Consider the following 12,863-nt stretch of genomic DNA (forward strand, 5'->3'; position numbering starts at 1 on the left):
TTTCCACGGCCAGCTGGGGCTGGGGATGTCTTCGACAGCAAGGCTCGGGCATCCCTCCCTGCTCGCTGAACCTGCACCCCCTCACAAGTCCAAGCCCTCCCACCCCAAGGTTAAGGGCTCTCAAGACAAAGTGCCGACAGACACACTTCAACCTGATAGGCACTTCTGTTTCCTCTTTGTCATCTTAGGAAGGTGAGGGGCCAAGCAGGGGAGGCCAAGCAGCCCCGGAAGAGGATGGACGTTGTTCGAGGTCTGGGCTGGGTGCTCAGACGGGCAGGGGGACTTTCAGAAGGGGCTGGAGACCGGGCCTCTGGGGCCTGTTGGGACAGGGAGTGTTGTGGCTTCTGCTTTTGCTGAAGCTGCAAAAGCCAAGGAGCAGTTCAATTCAGAGCCCTCTGAGCCTGGCGGAGTGTGTCGGGGATCCCTCTCCTCCAGGGCATACCCTTGGCCTTGGGAGCCAGGAAGAGCAGGGGGGACTCCTGTGGGTTCTGTATCTGCCTTTTAAAGACAATGAGTCCGAGTGTCCCTTAGAAGTCCCTTCCACGTGGGGCTGCTTCCTGCCCTGGACCACAAAGGGCTGGCCTGGCGGGTTCCTGGCAGAGTTCTGGTGCCAGGTCTGGTTTCCACTCAGGAAAGGTCTGGTTTCCACTTATGAGAGGTTCAAGAACGGTCTGACCAGACATTTAGACACACACGCATTAGGACCCATGCCACACACAGATCTCAAATTGGTAAGGCCATTCGCATTCTGAAAAGCATTTTCTTCCCTCCTTTGGGACTGAGGCCAGGTTATGCTCGCTGTTCCCGGAGAACCAAGCCAGAGTCACAGAGAGGATCTTTTTTTTTCCTTTTGACATGTTGCTTTCCTTAAAAAGAAAACGGAAGTTGGATCAACGTATTCTCAACAGTGAAAAATGCTACCTCCTTCTCCCAAAGTAGCTGGCTTGGTTCTGTTCAATATTTGAAGGAGCCGAATGTGCCAAAACTTCACAGAGATGAAGAGAACAGATTCTCGTTTCCAGGTTGGCCAAGATGCTCCCCCACGGGCCTGAGGGACCCTTCTCAGGACCCCAAGCCCAGCATCTTCCAGGTTAGTTCAAGGTCTTATTAGGAGGACATGTTTTCCCGGGAAAATGAGTAAGAGAACACATGAAAATGGCAGGTCAAGGCCATGATGAAGGGTCACCACAGGATCGTGGTGCTTCATTGTCCTGCCAAAGGACAATTCAAGACCAATCAGAGGTGAGAGGTCACTCTGGGTTGGAGTTTTCAGGGAAGACCTCATAGAGGAGATGACATTTTGGCTGGCCTGAAAGATGGGCGCTATTAGACTAGTCAAGGGAAGTGGAGAAGGCATGCCAAGGGAGGGGACAAGCTGGAGCAAAGGCAAGGAGACCAGGACACTGAGAAGGTCCCCTGAGTTTGGGGTCTAGTGAGTGGACCAATTGGACCACAAAGGAAGGCTTTCTGGGGAATAATAGGAGAAGAGGGCATGAACTCTATCCAGGAGCCAATGGCAATGGAAAAGGAAAATTACAGATTTGGGGGGTAGGAGATACAACCAATATTTATGGCAATAACTCTTAAGACGTTGGCAGGTGGCCTGCAGGGGCTGAACCCATGAACCATGTTCACACGCAAACAGTCCTCAGCACGCTTCCTCGTGAAGGTTCTGGGCGCCTCCAGCCCATGAAGGGACAGCCAAGGCCGCTTGGACCTCGTGGGGAAGATTAGCAAACTCCCAAAGCGTACGCCTTTTTGTAATAGTTTTTATTGGCTATTTCATAATTTTCATTGAATTAGTACAGAAATACGTGTCTACTTTTTTTCACTTAAAATTTTAAACCAAATTCTGGACCTCAAAACCATCATATTTTTTTATAATGACGGGGCTGATGTCACCCTCCCCTCCAGGACAGTGAGCTCCTTAAAATGCAGAAGTGATTTTACCCATCTCTGTCTCCCAAAGCCCTAGCCCAGGGGCTGGCACCCGGAACTCCACCGACGACCGCTTTGTAGCATCGGGTAATAGTATCTTCCCTACCACGCAGTTGGCTCTAGTGAAGACATTGTAAATGATTTATTGTGCTTTAGGGTTAGACTGTAAAGGTGAATATTCTTTATTTACCTTAAAAACAAACTGGGCCCTGGCTGGCGTAGCTCAGTGGATTGAGCTCGGGCTGAGAACCAAAGCATCGCAGGTTTGATTCCCAGTCAGGGCACATGCCTGGGTTGCAGGCCACGGCCCCCAGCAACCGCACATTGATGTTTCTCTCTCTCTCTCTTTCTCCCTCCCTTCCCTCTCCAGAGATAAAGAAATAAAATCTTTTTAAAAATCTTTTAAAAAGAGTTAGAGAATTCTTGTTTAAAAAAAGAACTCAGACTGGCAGGCCCTCTGATCTGGAAATTTTTTTTAAAGAAAGGTTTATCTATCTCTAGGCTTTCCTGATAAACATATATTCAGCAAACCTTTGTGGCAGAGAACTTCTTTTAAACAGGTGAGTGTCTAGAGCCTACTGTCCCGCCCCGCCCCTGCCTCTGGCAGCAGCGGTTCCAGCAACAAGGTGCTAAGCCGTCCTGTCCCCACTGGGGGACTCGGTGGGCGCAGCGCGGTGCCCGCTACCATCTCGCACGGTCTGTGCAGGCCAGATGTTCAGAGACCAGGAAGGAGGAAAAAGCTGGGAGTCTGGGAGACAGATCTGGATCTACGTCTTGGCTCTGCCGCTTACAGTCTCTCAGCTCAGATTCAAATCCAACTTTCTGAGCCTCAGTTTATCCATCTATAAACAGGGAACAATAATATCCACCTGGCAGGGTTTTCAGGAGGATCAAAGAAGTATAAAAAATGTCCTGGCACAGGACCACCACTAGAAAGGGTGCTGGTAACAGGCGATCCCAATGACTGGCATTGTCTTAGCAGCTGCGGAGGCCGGCATGGCTCCCTGGTGTTGGTGCAAGGTGCTCTCAGGCGGGAACTGTGCTAAAGTCCAGGTCAAGAGCCATTGGGTGCATGGACCGCTGGGCTCCAGGGGGCTGTGAAAATGGCTAGTCATCTCCTTAAAGCTCAGGCCACTGGCCTGCTGGGATCAAGGACATTGCTGCAGAGACATCATCAGGGACAAAGGACAATACTGGGAAAATGCTTTCAGCTGTCCTTGCCAACAGAACCCAGCTGCCTCCGTGTGCCAGGCACCAAGAGGCTGGGCCAGGGGGTGGGCGTCCCCATGCCAACTGGCCTGCCCAAGGGGTGAGACCACACGACAGATTAGGGGTGTCTGAGTTCACCGTTTCCTCTTTCAAACAGCAAGTAGAAAGCCACCCAGCTAGCTGGGATGATTTCCGAGCATATGGCAAGCTCAGAGTGTAACACCACAGTCAAGGCCGCTGTGAGCTCTGACGGTCCTTCCCGTGAGGACTCACCGCACTTGACTGTGCTGACGTTACTGGTTCTCACGGCTCTCCTCCACAGGAGGCCCTGCGTGGGAGCACATGAGCTCTGGAACCAGAAAAGCCTGATTCCTCAGTTCGAACCCACTGTTCATCTTTCACCAACCGTGGGACCCTGGACAAGGTCAGCGCCCTCCAGCAAGACCACGCGGCTCACACCTGCAGCTGAACAAGTCAAGCTGATTACTCATTGAAGCGAGGGAGACCTCACACCTGGGGTGTCTCAGTAAGAGGGTATCAGAAACAACCGGTGATGGAATGTGGGTTTGGCGGGGTGGCCTGAGGGGGCTGTAAGGAATTGGCAGTTCGTTTTATGGGGTGTTGTTAGAAAGCGGGGGCGAGCCTATGATCAGGTGTCTCAATAAATCTTTCTATAAGGAGGGCTGTGACCCTCCCTATAAGGAACCTGTAGGCGCTCACTTTGGCTAAGGGTGATGGGCAGTATTTTGTGGGTGGCTCAGTGACATTTTTGTCTATGCTGAGACCATATGATGACGTGGCCTTGCTCGGTCTCGGGGTGTCCTCGTGTGACCTGGCATCCTCTGAGGTCCAACAGGAGAGAAGCACAGGTGAGCTGTGAATGGAAGGGCAGCTTCCCACCATCGACACCAGGGCGGTTCCCTTTTCCTTTCCTGCCGGTGACAATCCTGCCGTGCGTCAGTTTTTCCGCCCATACAATGGGAGTGTGATGTCTACACAGAGAGTGGTTTGAAGAATAAGTCAGATAAAGGGGCACCCAGAGCAGGAGCTCGCTGCGTGCCGAACTCCATGGCCCCCCGTGGATGGAGTATCACACACAGCAGCTGCTCGAACACCTGTCTTACAGATGAGAAAACTGGGAGAGAACAGGTGAGAGCATTTTGGTGAAAACCGGAGGTAAAACAGCCACTGACCAAGGCTGCGAGTGAGATTCCCATTTGGAGTCCGTGAGGGTTGGCTCTTGAGAAGAATATCCATCCCCCAGTGGCAGCTCCCTGCTGGCAACAGAAGCACAGTGTCAGGTTCAGCCCCTGCTCCCGTGGGCTGGAACACTGCCCAGACCCTGCAGACGGACGAAGGGGCGTGGCCATCAGCAGGACCCTGGGGGCCAAGGGTCACCGCGGGGCCGCGATGCCTGGGGTTTCCCCTGGCGGCTTTCACCCTGAGCTCGGGGAGAGCGGCCTTAGACACAGAAGCAGGGGCTTCCGAGGGCAGCCTCACTCTGAGCCAGGGACAGAGTCAGACCGCTGCCTCTGGTTCCCACACATCATCTATCTCCCCGTCTGATAATAGCAGAGTTAATCACAGGGTGATTTCCCGAATAAAGCCCACCCAGGCCGAGTTCCCCAAATTACACCCTCTCCCTGGTAATTGCAGAGCTGTGCGGGGCCCGCATCTGGCTTATAACAGCATTTCCATAAGGACCAGATTTAGTGCCACCTCTCATTTGGTGGAACAAAAGGAAAATTACACACTCCCGATGACCCTGCTTCCCGGCGCGGGGCTGTAGGAAGGCCTCCGGCCTGGCGTCTCGGGGCAGCCCCCTCTCAGCTGTGGGGACCCGGGAACACAGTCAGCCCCAAGGTGCTCCGTGGTGAACCGGGGAGCACAAAGCAGACCCACCCTTCCTGCCACCCGAGACTGTGGCAGAGATCAAATGCCACAGTCACGGGTGAACGCATCAAGAGCTCGAAAAAGAATTACAAGATCGAACATAAAAATGTTTTCTCAATACGGTGTTTGTTTCCCAGCAAACACAACAGATTTTAAGTCAAAATGAGAAGGCCGGGTTATAACTGGAGTGGTGCATGGCGACGTAATTAATGTTCTTCCCCGGGGTTTGCTAATGATGGTTATTTCAGGGCCCTGCAATTTGAGACGTCACCCAAGAAAGTCTGCGATGTCTCGTCTGGCTCTGCTTACCGCGGCAGAGAGGTTGGCTGGTTATGTATTATTCGATCTGTCCATTCAGCAAAAATGCGTGGAGGGTCTCGGGGTTCCAGGAGCTGGAGCTGCAAATGGGGAAACCAAACCCTCGGGGAGCCCTGGCAGCCGACTCTCCAGGCTGGACGGTGGGCTCGCCCTGCTCTCGCCCTGACCGGCCTGTGGGAGGTCTGCAGACACCCAGCTCCTGGGCAGGGCCCGTGTACAGAGCGGCCAGCATCTCTGCTCCTCAGGAAATAGGCGTGGGGACGGCAGCCTGGACGGCCGCCTGGGGCTGCGTGGCTCGGATCAAGGGAGGACAGTTACCACTAAACAGGCCCCCAGCTGGGGGAAGGGTCCTCTCCCCGAGTGAGGCAGAGGCTGAGCTCAGAGGGGCTTTTTGTCTTCACACACACACCCCGGGCTAAACAGACCTGCCACTGCTCAGATCTGCAACTTCCCCCAAAAGCAAGTCTGCAGGGGGCTCTCCTGCCCTGTTGGAGGGGGACCCCAAGCCGTGCCCCTGAGCAGACCCACATGGTCAGACCCCAGTGATCTGCCCCTCCAGTCTCCGATCCAGGTAGGTGATCTGGGAGACACCAGACTCCTTGGCAGTGTTTCCCCAGTCTGAATTATTTAGTGTGGTTCTAGTCCAATACCATCGCTGGCCTGGCAGGATCATTCCAGGTGGGCTGCTGATCAGCCAGGTAATTTACGTTGGGCTTTGGGACACTACATTCGGGTCTTTCCTAGGTCTCCCCACCAGTGTAGGGGGCACACAGCCTCCTCGTTCTCTCAGGTCGTCCAGTGAATAATGATCAGCTCAAACACACACACACACACACACACACGCCCCCCAAGGGCAAACAGTAATTCCCAGACTCGTTGCTCTGTGTTGAAGGGAAGTATAAACAACATGTTCCTTGTCGCGCACAGCCTGCCCGGCTTCCCCAGCCCCTGCACAGCAGGTGAGTGCCGCTTTGTTCCTCCTGCTCTGAGAGGGCGGCCCACACACGGCCTAACAGACAGGACCCATTAGAGTCCTCCACCCGCCCCTAGTGCCCGCCCCTTAATCCCCAAGCTTTTCTTAGTTTCCCCTGTGCTTACCAGGTCAGGTCACATTCCTGAGATCATTTATACTCTTGTCCAAATAACCCCTGGGGGTTTTGCTCATCCAGTTAGGAGGCAATGAAAGAATCATTTTCGCCAGGATTACTCTGCTGAATATAAATGTTGCTGAGTAGGTGAAAGGGAAGAGCCGTGTGCCTGGGTGAGCTCATTAAGGAACACTCCAGACAAGCACCGCCCAGTCCTCCAGGGTCACCTCGGGGGGTGTCAGGGTCACACTCCGCCCCCAGAGGTACCCCCGGCTCCCCTGCATCCCAGCCCAGCCTTGGCCTCTTACCCAGACACAAGCCTGATGGCGAGTGTTAACTGTGGAGCCTGCCATGACCCTGGAGTTGGGAACCCCACCGCAGCCCACAGATCTCCGCCGACTCCCACTGCTCCCGAGACCACAGGCAGCTGTGACCAGCAGCCCTGACTGGGCACATTCCCAGGACACAGTGCTGAGTGAGCCGGGGGGCCCTGATCCGCAGCTAGAGTTCAGGAGACCTACTCCCGAAACATCTGGAAGACTCTCTGCCTCCAGCCAGAACTTACGTTGAGACAGAAGGACTCAGAGAAGAACAGAATAGAGCCTGGCCCTGGGGTGGGTAAGCGAACCCCAGGGAGAGAGGAGGCACACCTGGTGGAGTTTCCAAGGCAACTGGAAGGGAATCCCAAACACTGTGGCTCCCACGTTCCACATCGCTGAGCAGTCTCTGAGGCTGGGGGTGGGGGGGGTGGGGGGGTGGGAACTGCCCCATTTAGCTCTGCTAGGGTCAGTCTGCAACTGGAGTTTTGGGCTCTGGGTTTCCCAGCACTTCTGGATCTCACCCTTTCAGGAGGTCCTAAGCTCCACAGCCACGTCTGGGAGGGATGGCCAAGCACTGACCCGTGGGTGAGTGGCCTGGAGCACAGCAGACATCAGACTCACTCCTCCCCAGGGCAGCAGAGAGCAGGGTGAGCCCCCAGGCTGCAGGGCTGGGAGCCCCAGGTAGATGTTACAGGACGTCAGCCTTTCCCCAGGAGCATGCAGCCCTGTCTGGAGTTGCAAATGGTGCTCTTTTTCAGGAACGTGCATCCTGTCCCCCCTCCCCCTCTCTCTCTCAAGAAGTACAAGCAGGTTCAGAACACTCTGGAAAGAGACCATCAGTGGGACGCTGGACTCAGCCGTCTTGGAGGCCTCTCCCACACAAGAAGCCCTGGTTCTGAGTCCATGGATGCGCTGAGTTACTTATAGGGGGAGGGAGGGGAGAGGGCCCCGGCCTTCCCCAGCATCAAAGCCTCCTGCCCCTGCAGGGCATTCCTGAGCAGCTTTCATCGCTGGGCTTTGAAGGGAGAACAGTAATCCCATGCTTAAACCAAAACATCTTGTGGTGGGGCCCTGGGCTTTGAACACACAGTTGATCCTTCCCGCCACCCTGCAAGCTCCTGGGGACCCCTTGGGCTGGAAGTAGGAGGGTGGGGGCTTGCCTAACACCTGCCCCAGCCCCAGCTGGGGTGTCTTAGGCGTTTGTCAGAAGGAGCAAGTGGCATCTGGGGCCATCACACTTGACTTCCATAAGAGCTGAGACTTCCTGGGATTCTTTGAAGGAACTACAGGAGACCACAGCCGTCTTGATGCCTCTCCAAGACGTCATTTGAAGCGTAGTGGCATTTCAGAGAAAGTCGTTCCTAAGGGAAGCTCCTTCCCGTTTTTTTAGTTCCTGAATAAATTAAAAGATTGAATCATTTAAGGAGTCTACAAGCTCTCTGGATTAACTAATTAGCTAATGAAGCACGTGGTTAGGATGATCTGGATCTCAGTTTCCTCATCTGACAGAAGGAACCTCTGATCCAGAAATGACATTCTGTGCTCTTAGGGCTGGCTCTGCATGGCGGAGGGTGGGGGTGTGAGTGACCACACCTTGGTCGTGTCAGATCACGTGCACAGACACCTCTCAGCCACTGAGATGGCGTGCTCAGAGCCGGTGTGGCTGCCTCCAGCTCTGGCTTAAGGCAGAGAAAGACACCTCTCCCTGACGGGACACAGGCATTGCTAACTCCTCTGATCTCAACGTCACTGCCCAAGAGCTCTCGAAGCAGGTTTCCTAACTGGAGATGATGAAGCTAAGGCACAGGGATCTCTTGTATGAGATTACACGGAGGGGGCTTCTAGCCGAGGTCTCACACACACACACACACACACACACACACACACGCGCGCGCGCGTGAGCACGCGCACATGTACTCCTAGTAAAAGTTGCCTTTTGGTTCATGAACCACACGATTCCTCCTAGTATTCCTAGGACTGAGCACAGGGCCCGGCACAAGGCAGTTGCTTCATAAAGAGTTGACGATAAAGGAATGATGAAAGAACAAACACTCGTAAAACCTCCTGAGATTACACCGCCCACTACCGAAAACGCATCGCGCCCTGTTCCAGTTACTCCTCGGATCTCTAACTGTGAATGTTCAGTTAACAACTGCAACATCTTAAGAACTTTTTGTTGAGAGAGAACAGAAGCCTGGGGGCAGGGGAACGTGCTCTGTGTTCCTTATTTCTGCTCCTCGTGAGCTCGGTGACCTCGGGCGGCCCCCCAGCCTCCACGGACCTCAGTTTTCCATCTTTACAATGAGGCATTGGATTGGGTGACCTCTGGTCCCCTTCCTACTTCCGGCAGTGTGCAAAACTTAAAAACAGTAGTGTCTCACAGAACAAAAAATCCTAATTCTGATAATGACATCAACTTTGAAGTTGTAAAAATCTACCTTCACAATCTTCGTTTTCTTTCTTTTTATTGATTGATTGATTTTAGAGAGAGAAGGAGGGACAGAGAGAGAGAAAGACATTGATTTTGTTGTCCCACTCATTTAAGTATTCCCTGGCTGATTTTTGTATGTGCCCCGACCCACGGGAATCAAACCCACAACCTTGGCATATTGGGGTGATGCTCTAACTGAGCTACGCAGCCAGGGCATAATCAACCTTTGTTTTCTGCTCATGAACTTGAATTTCTATTTTTTGTTTTTCAAGAAGCAGTTGCAAAGTTTAAGAACTACCCTCGGCCACCTCTGAAAATCTGGTATGTCCCCGTCCTGCTCGTGAGCCCCGACCTCAGCCAGGAGAGCTCACGGAAGAGCAGAGCCGGGGACGCCCGTGTGCGGCTGCTGGTTGAGCAGCCTGACTAAACCTGGAGACTCGCAAGAGCAGCCTTTCAAGGAGACTGTGAGCCCTGCTGGTTCCATCTCGGGCTCCATCCAGAGCAGCGAGACGCAGCAAGCCGCAGGAGCTAGACGTCATGGGTGTGCCTTCAGCACCCCTTTCCCAAAGCCCAGCCTCCCTGCCTGTCTTGTGTACCGGGGCAGAGGGAGGTGGCTTTTCTTAGGACTAAATGTGACTCTGCCAGTGGCCAGCCCACCCAGCCGGGCATACATCGGGCACAGATCCTTGGGATGGAAAAGCTCTCTCCCCGTGAGCCTCTGCCACCAGGTGCCCTAACGTGCCCTAGTGGTCTCCCCAAGAGAAACGAACAGGGCTTTGGGCACTGCAGGAAGGCCCGGCCCGCTAAGATCAGTCCTTGGAAGAGAGGGGGAGAAAAATCACCCCCACCCTGAGACAGTGCTCCATAAACTTTGTTCCTAAACTCATGCTCAGCTAGAACATTTCCCAGATTCGGCCCTAAAGAATGGAAAATGGTTGACGTCGGCAAAGGCTACTCTGGGGTGCAGTTTAATGTCCTCCAACCAAGCCGGCTGGATGGCCCAAATTCCTTGAAAGGGTGGGGTGGGAACTTCCTGTAAGAAGCATACTGGTGAGGCCGCTGTTGACAAAGTGTGCCATAAAACTGTCCGACTCGCAGGGAGAGAGCCATCCCCGTGCCGGTGACAGCATGCTGGCGGCCGCAAGAAGTGTGAGGTCACCGGCTCTGGCTGCACCGCCACTCCCTGAGGTCACTTCAAATCAGACAGAACTGAGCAACAGGAGCAGCTGCAGATTCCGGCCAGGTGAGAAAGGGGGGCAGCACCTGTGTGGCTGCCAGAGCCACAGAACAAGCCAGCTTGTCAGGTGGGTGCCCAGAGCCAAAGATTCTTCCTGGCTCCTGCTGGCCTATGCTGTAGTTAACAGAATCCATGTCGGTGGGCAGAATTGGCTACATAACTTCTGCGGGCCCAGGCAGCCACTGAAGAGCAGCAGCCACGGCTCTGTAGCACCCTGTGGCCATGGCACCTCACCAAACACACCAAACTCATGCAGGGTGTGACCCGAGACGTGGGTGACTTTGACCCCTATGAGCAGCATGCCATGGAGCTGCTCAAGGTCTCCAAGGACAAGCAGGCCTTTAAGTTCATGGACACAAGGTGGGGCACACATCCTCACCAAGAAGAGGAGAGAAGAGCTGGGCAACATCCTGGCAGCTGGCAGGAAAGCGGTGGCCAAGAAGGACTGGGTTCCCTCCGCTCTGTGCGTGAGAAAACCTCCTCAGAAATAAATAAATATAAGAATGGGGGGCCCAGTGCACAATGAAAACGTGAGATCCCTGTTCAAATATCAAGAATTTCAAACTGGCCATAGCACCGTGTTAAACTATGTGCAGGGGCCTCCTGAGAGCCAGGTTCATTCATCTGCACCAGTCTCGTGCCCATGAGTCCGGCCCCGTCTCTGGGGCTTGGGCAAGTCTGTGTGGGTCCTTTGAGGACAAGCTACTCATCAACACTACTTCTATCCGCTTCAGGAAAGTAAACTTCAACAACCAAAGCACCTCCATTCCACAAATATTAACTGAGCACTTACTTTGCACCAGGCAGTTAGCGGTGAACAAAGGCTGTGCCCTCCTGGTGCTTCCAGTCCAGCAGGGAGGAAGCACCTTGCCTCAGGACTCCCCACAAACCTTTCAGAGCCGTGTTGCCGGCCAGCAGACTCCGAGGTAGCGCCTTCATGCATCAACCTTTGTCCCAGAAAGCCATACAGTTCAATAGTAAATGGTCCCTTGATTTCTTTTTCTTTTCTCGTGTGTTACTTTTGCCTCCAGAGCAGGCCCATGAGCTCTCTGTCTTACACGGAAGGTCCTCATTGAGACCATCGTTCAAAGGAGTCAGGCTCAGCTCTGGATACCTGGGAGACAAATGATGATAAGACAGGTCCAAGAATAAAAAAGAAAGGACACCAGAGAGAATTACAAGGCAGGTCCTGGTACTCCAGGAGATGCCATTTTAGATGCAAGCCACATAATGGAGTAACGACTACAATGAAGAGGAACGAGAATGGCAGTGAAAGAAGGAATCATGTGTTTTGACATTTGGGCTCTGCTCTGAAGAGCTGTGGAAATCAACCCCAGGCCTGTCTCTTGGAGCACACCCCAGCTGGCTGCAGGCCCCCTCTCCTCCGCTTCCCTCCCGCTCCCCAGCACCTGGGGACACCCTCAGCGGGGCTCGCCTCTCTAGAGCACTGCCCATCTGATGCGTGAGTTCCCTCCACAACATTTTAGACTGAGCTCAACCAGCTGTGCCGTGACTCTGTTCAATGACAGGGAGCTCTTGACCTTTGACTCGTGACTCTTCCGACTGCTCTGATTGCTATAGTAGTCTTCCTCCTTTCAAGCCAAAATCTGCCTCTTGAACTTATCCTGTGGGTTCTGCCCTTGGGGCCCCACACAGACTTGACCAATCAACTCACTGGGTCATCAGATGCTCAACACACACCTTCCGGTCCCAGCCAGCATGCTGAGCACAGTCTTGCACCTCAGGGGCTCAAGATCCGGTGGCTGGCTTTTGGAATACGATGGGCAAGCGCTGGGATGAGGGTAAGGCAAGGTGCCCGAGAGCACCTAGGAGGGCTGTCCCACGGGGTCTTGAGAAAAGACTTTCCACAGGAAGTGATATTTACCCCAAGGCCTGCAGAGCAACACCTGCCTAGGCCCCAAAGTCCCAGAGAAGCAGCCATAGCCGCACAAAATGGAAAGACTCTTGCCCTGTACACGTGTGTTTATTTCCAAGAGACAAATATTGGGGGATTCTCATTAGGGCAGCCTGGCCCCTATTCTGTTTACTGAAATACCCAGAGGCTGAAGGAAGCGTTTGCACAGGCAGCACCCAGGGATGGGGGTGGGGGGGTTAGCTGGGTGCTCGGCTATCTCCCCCAGCAGGGGCTCACTCGGACCTGGCACACAGTAGGTGTACAACCCACATGTGTGGGGCTGGCCCAGCAGCCTTGGGGCCTGATGCTTTCCAGGCGACGTTGTTGTGAAAGGCTGGTGAAGCCAGGATGAGGTGAGAGACGTGGGGGGACAGGAGGGCACGGCAGGGGACCCAGACCTTCCTTTCAGGCAGCTGGTGAACGAGGGCATGGCTTCACGCTCCCTCCTGCCACCAGCTCTGGGCGCAGAGCAGCAGAGGCCCCGGACGACGAGCTAGACCGAGATGGGCTCCGT

Source organism: Phyllostomus hastatus, unplaced genomic scaffold, assembly GCF_019186645.2.
Source record: "Phyllostomus hastatus isolate PE091 unplaced genomic scaffold, TTU_PhHast_1.1 phas_contig_402, whole genome shotgun sequence".
In the NCBI taxonomy this organism is placed as follows: Eukaryota; Metazoa; Chordata; class Mammalia; order Chiroptera; family Phyllostomidae; genus Phyllostomus; species Phyllostomus hastatus.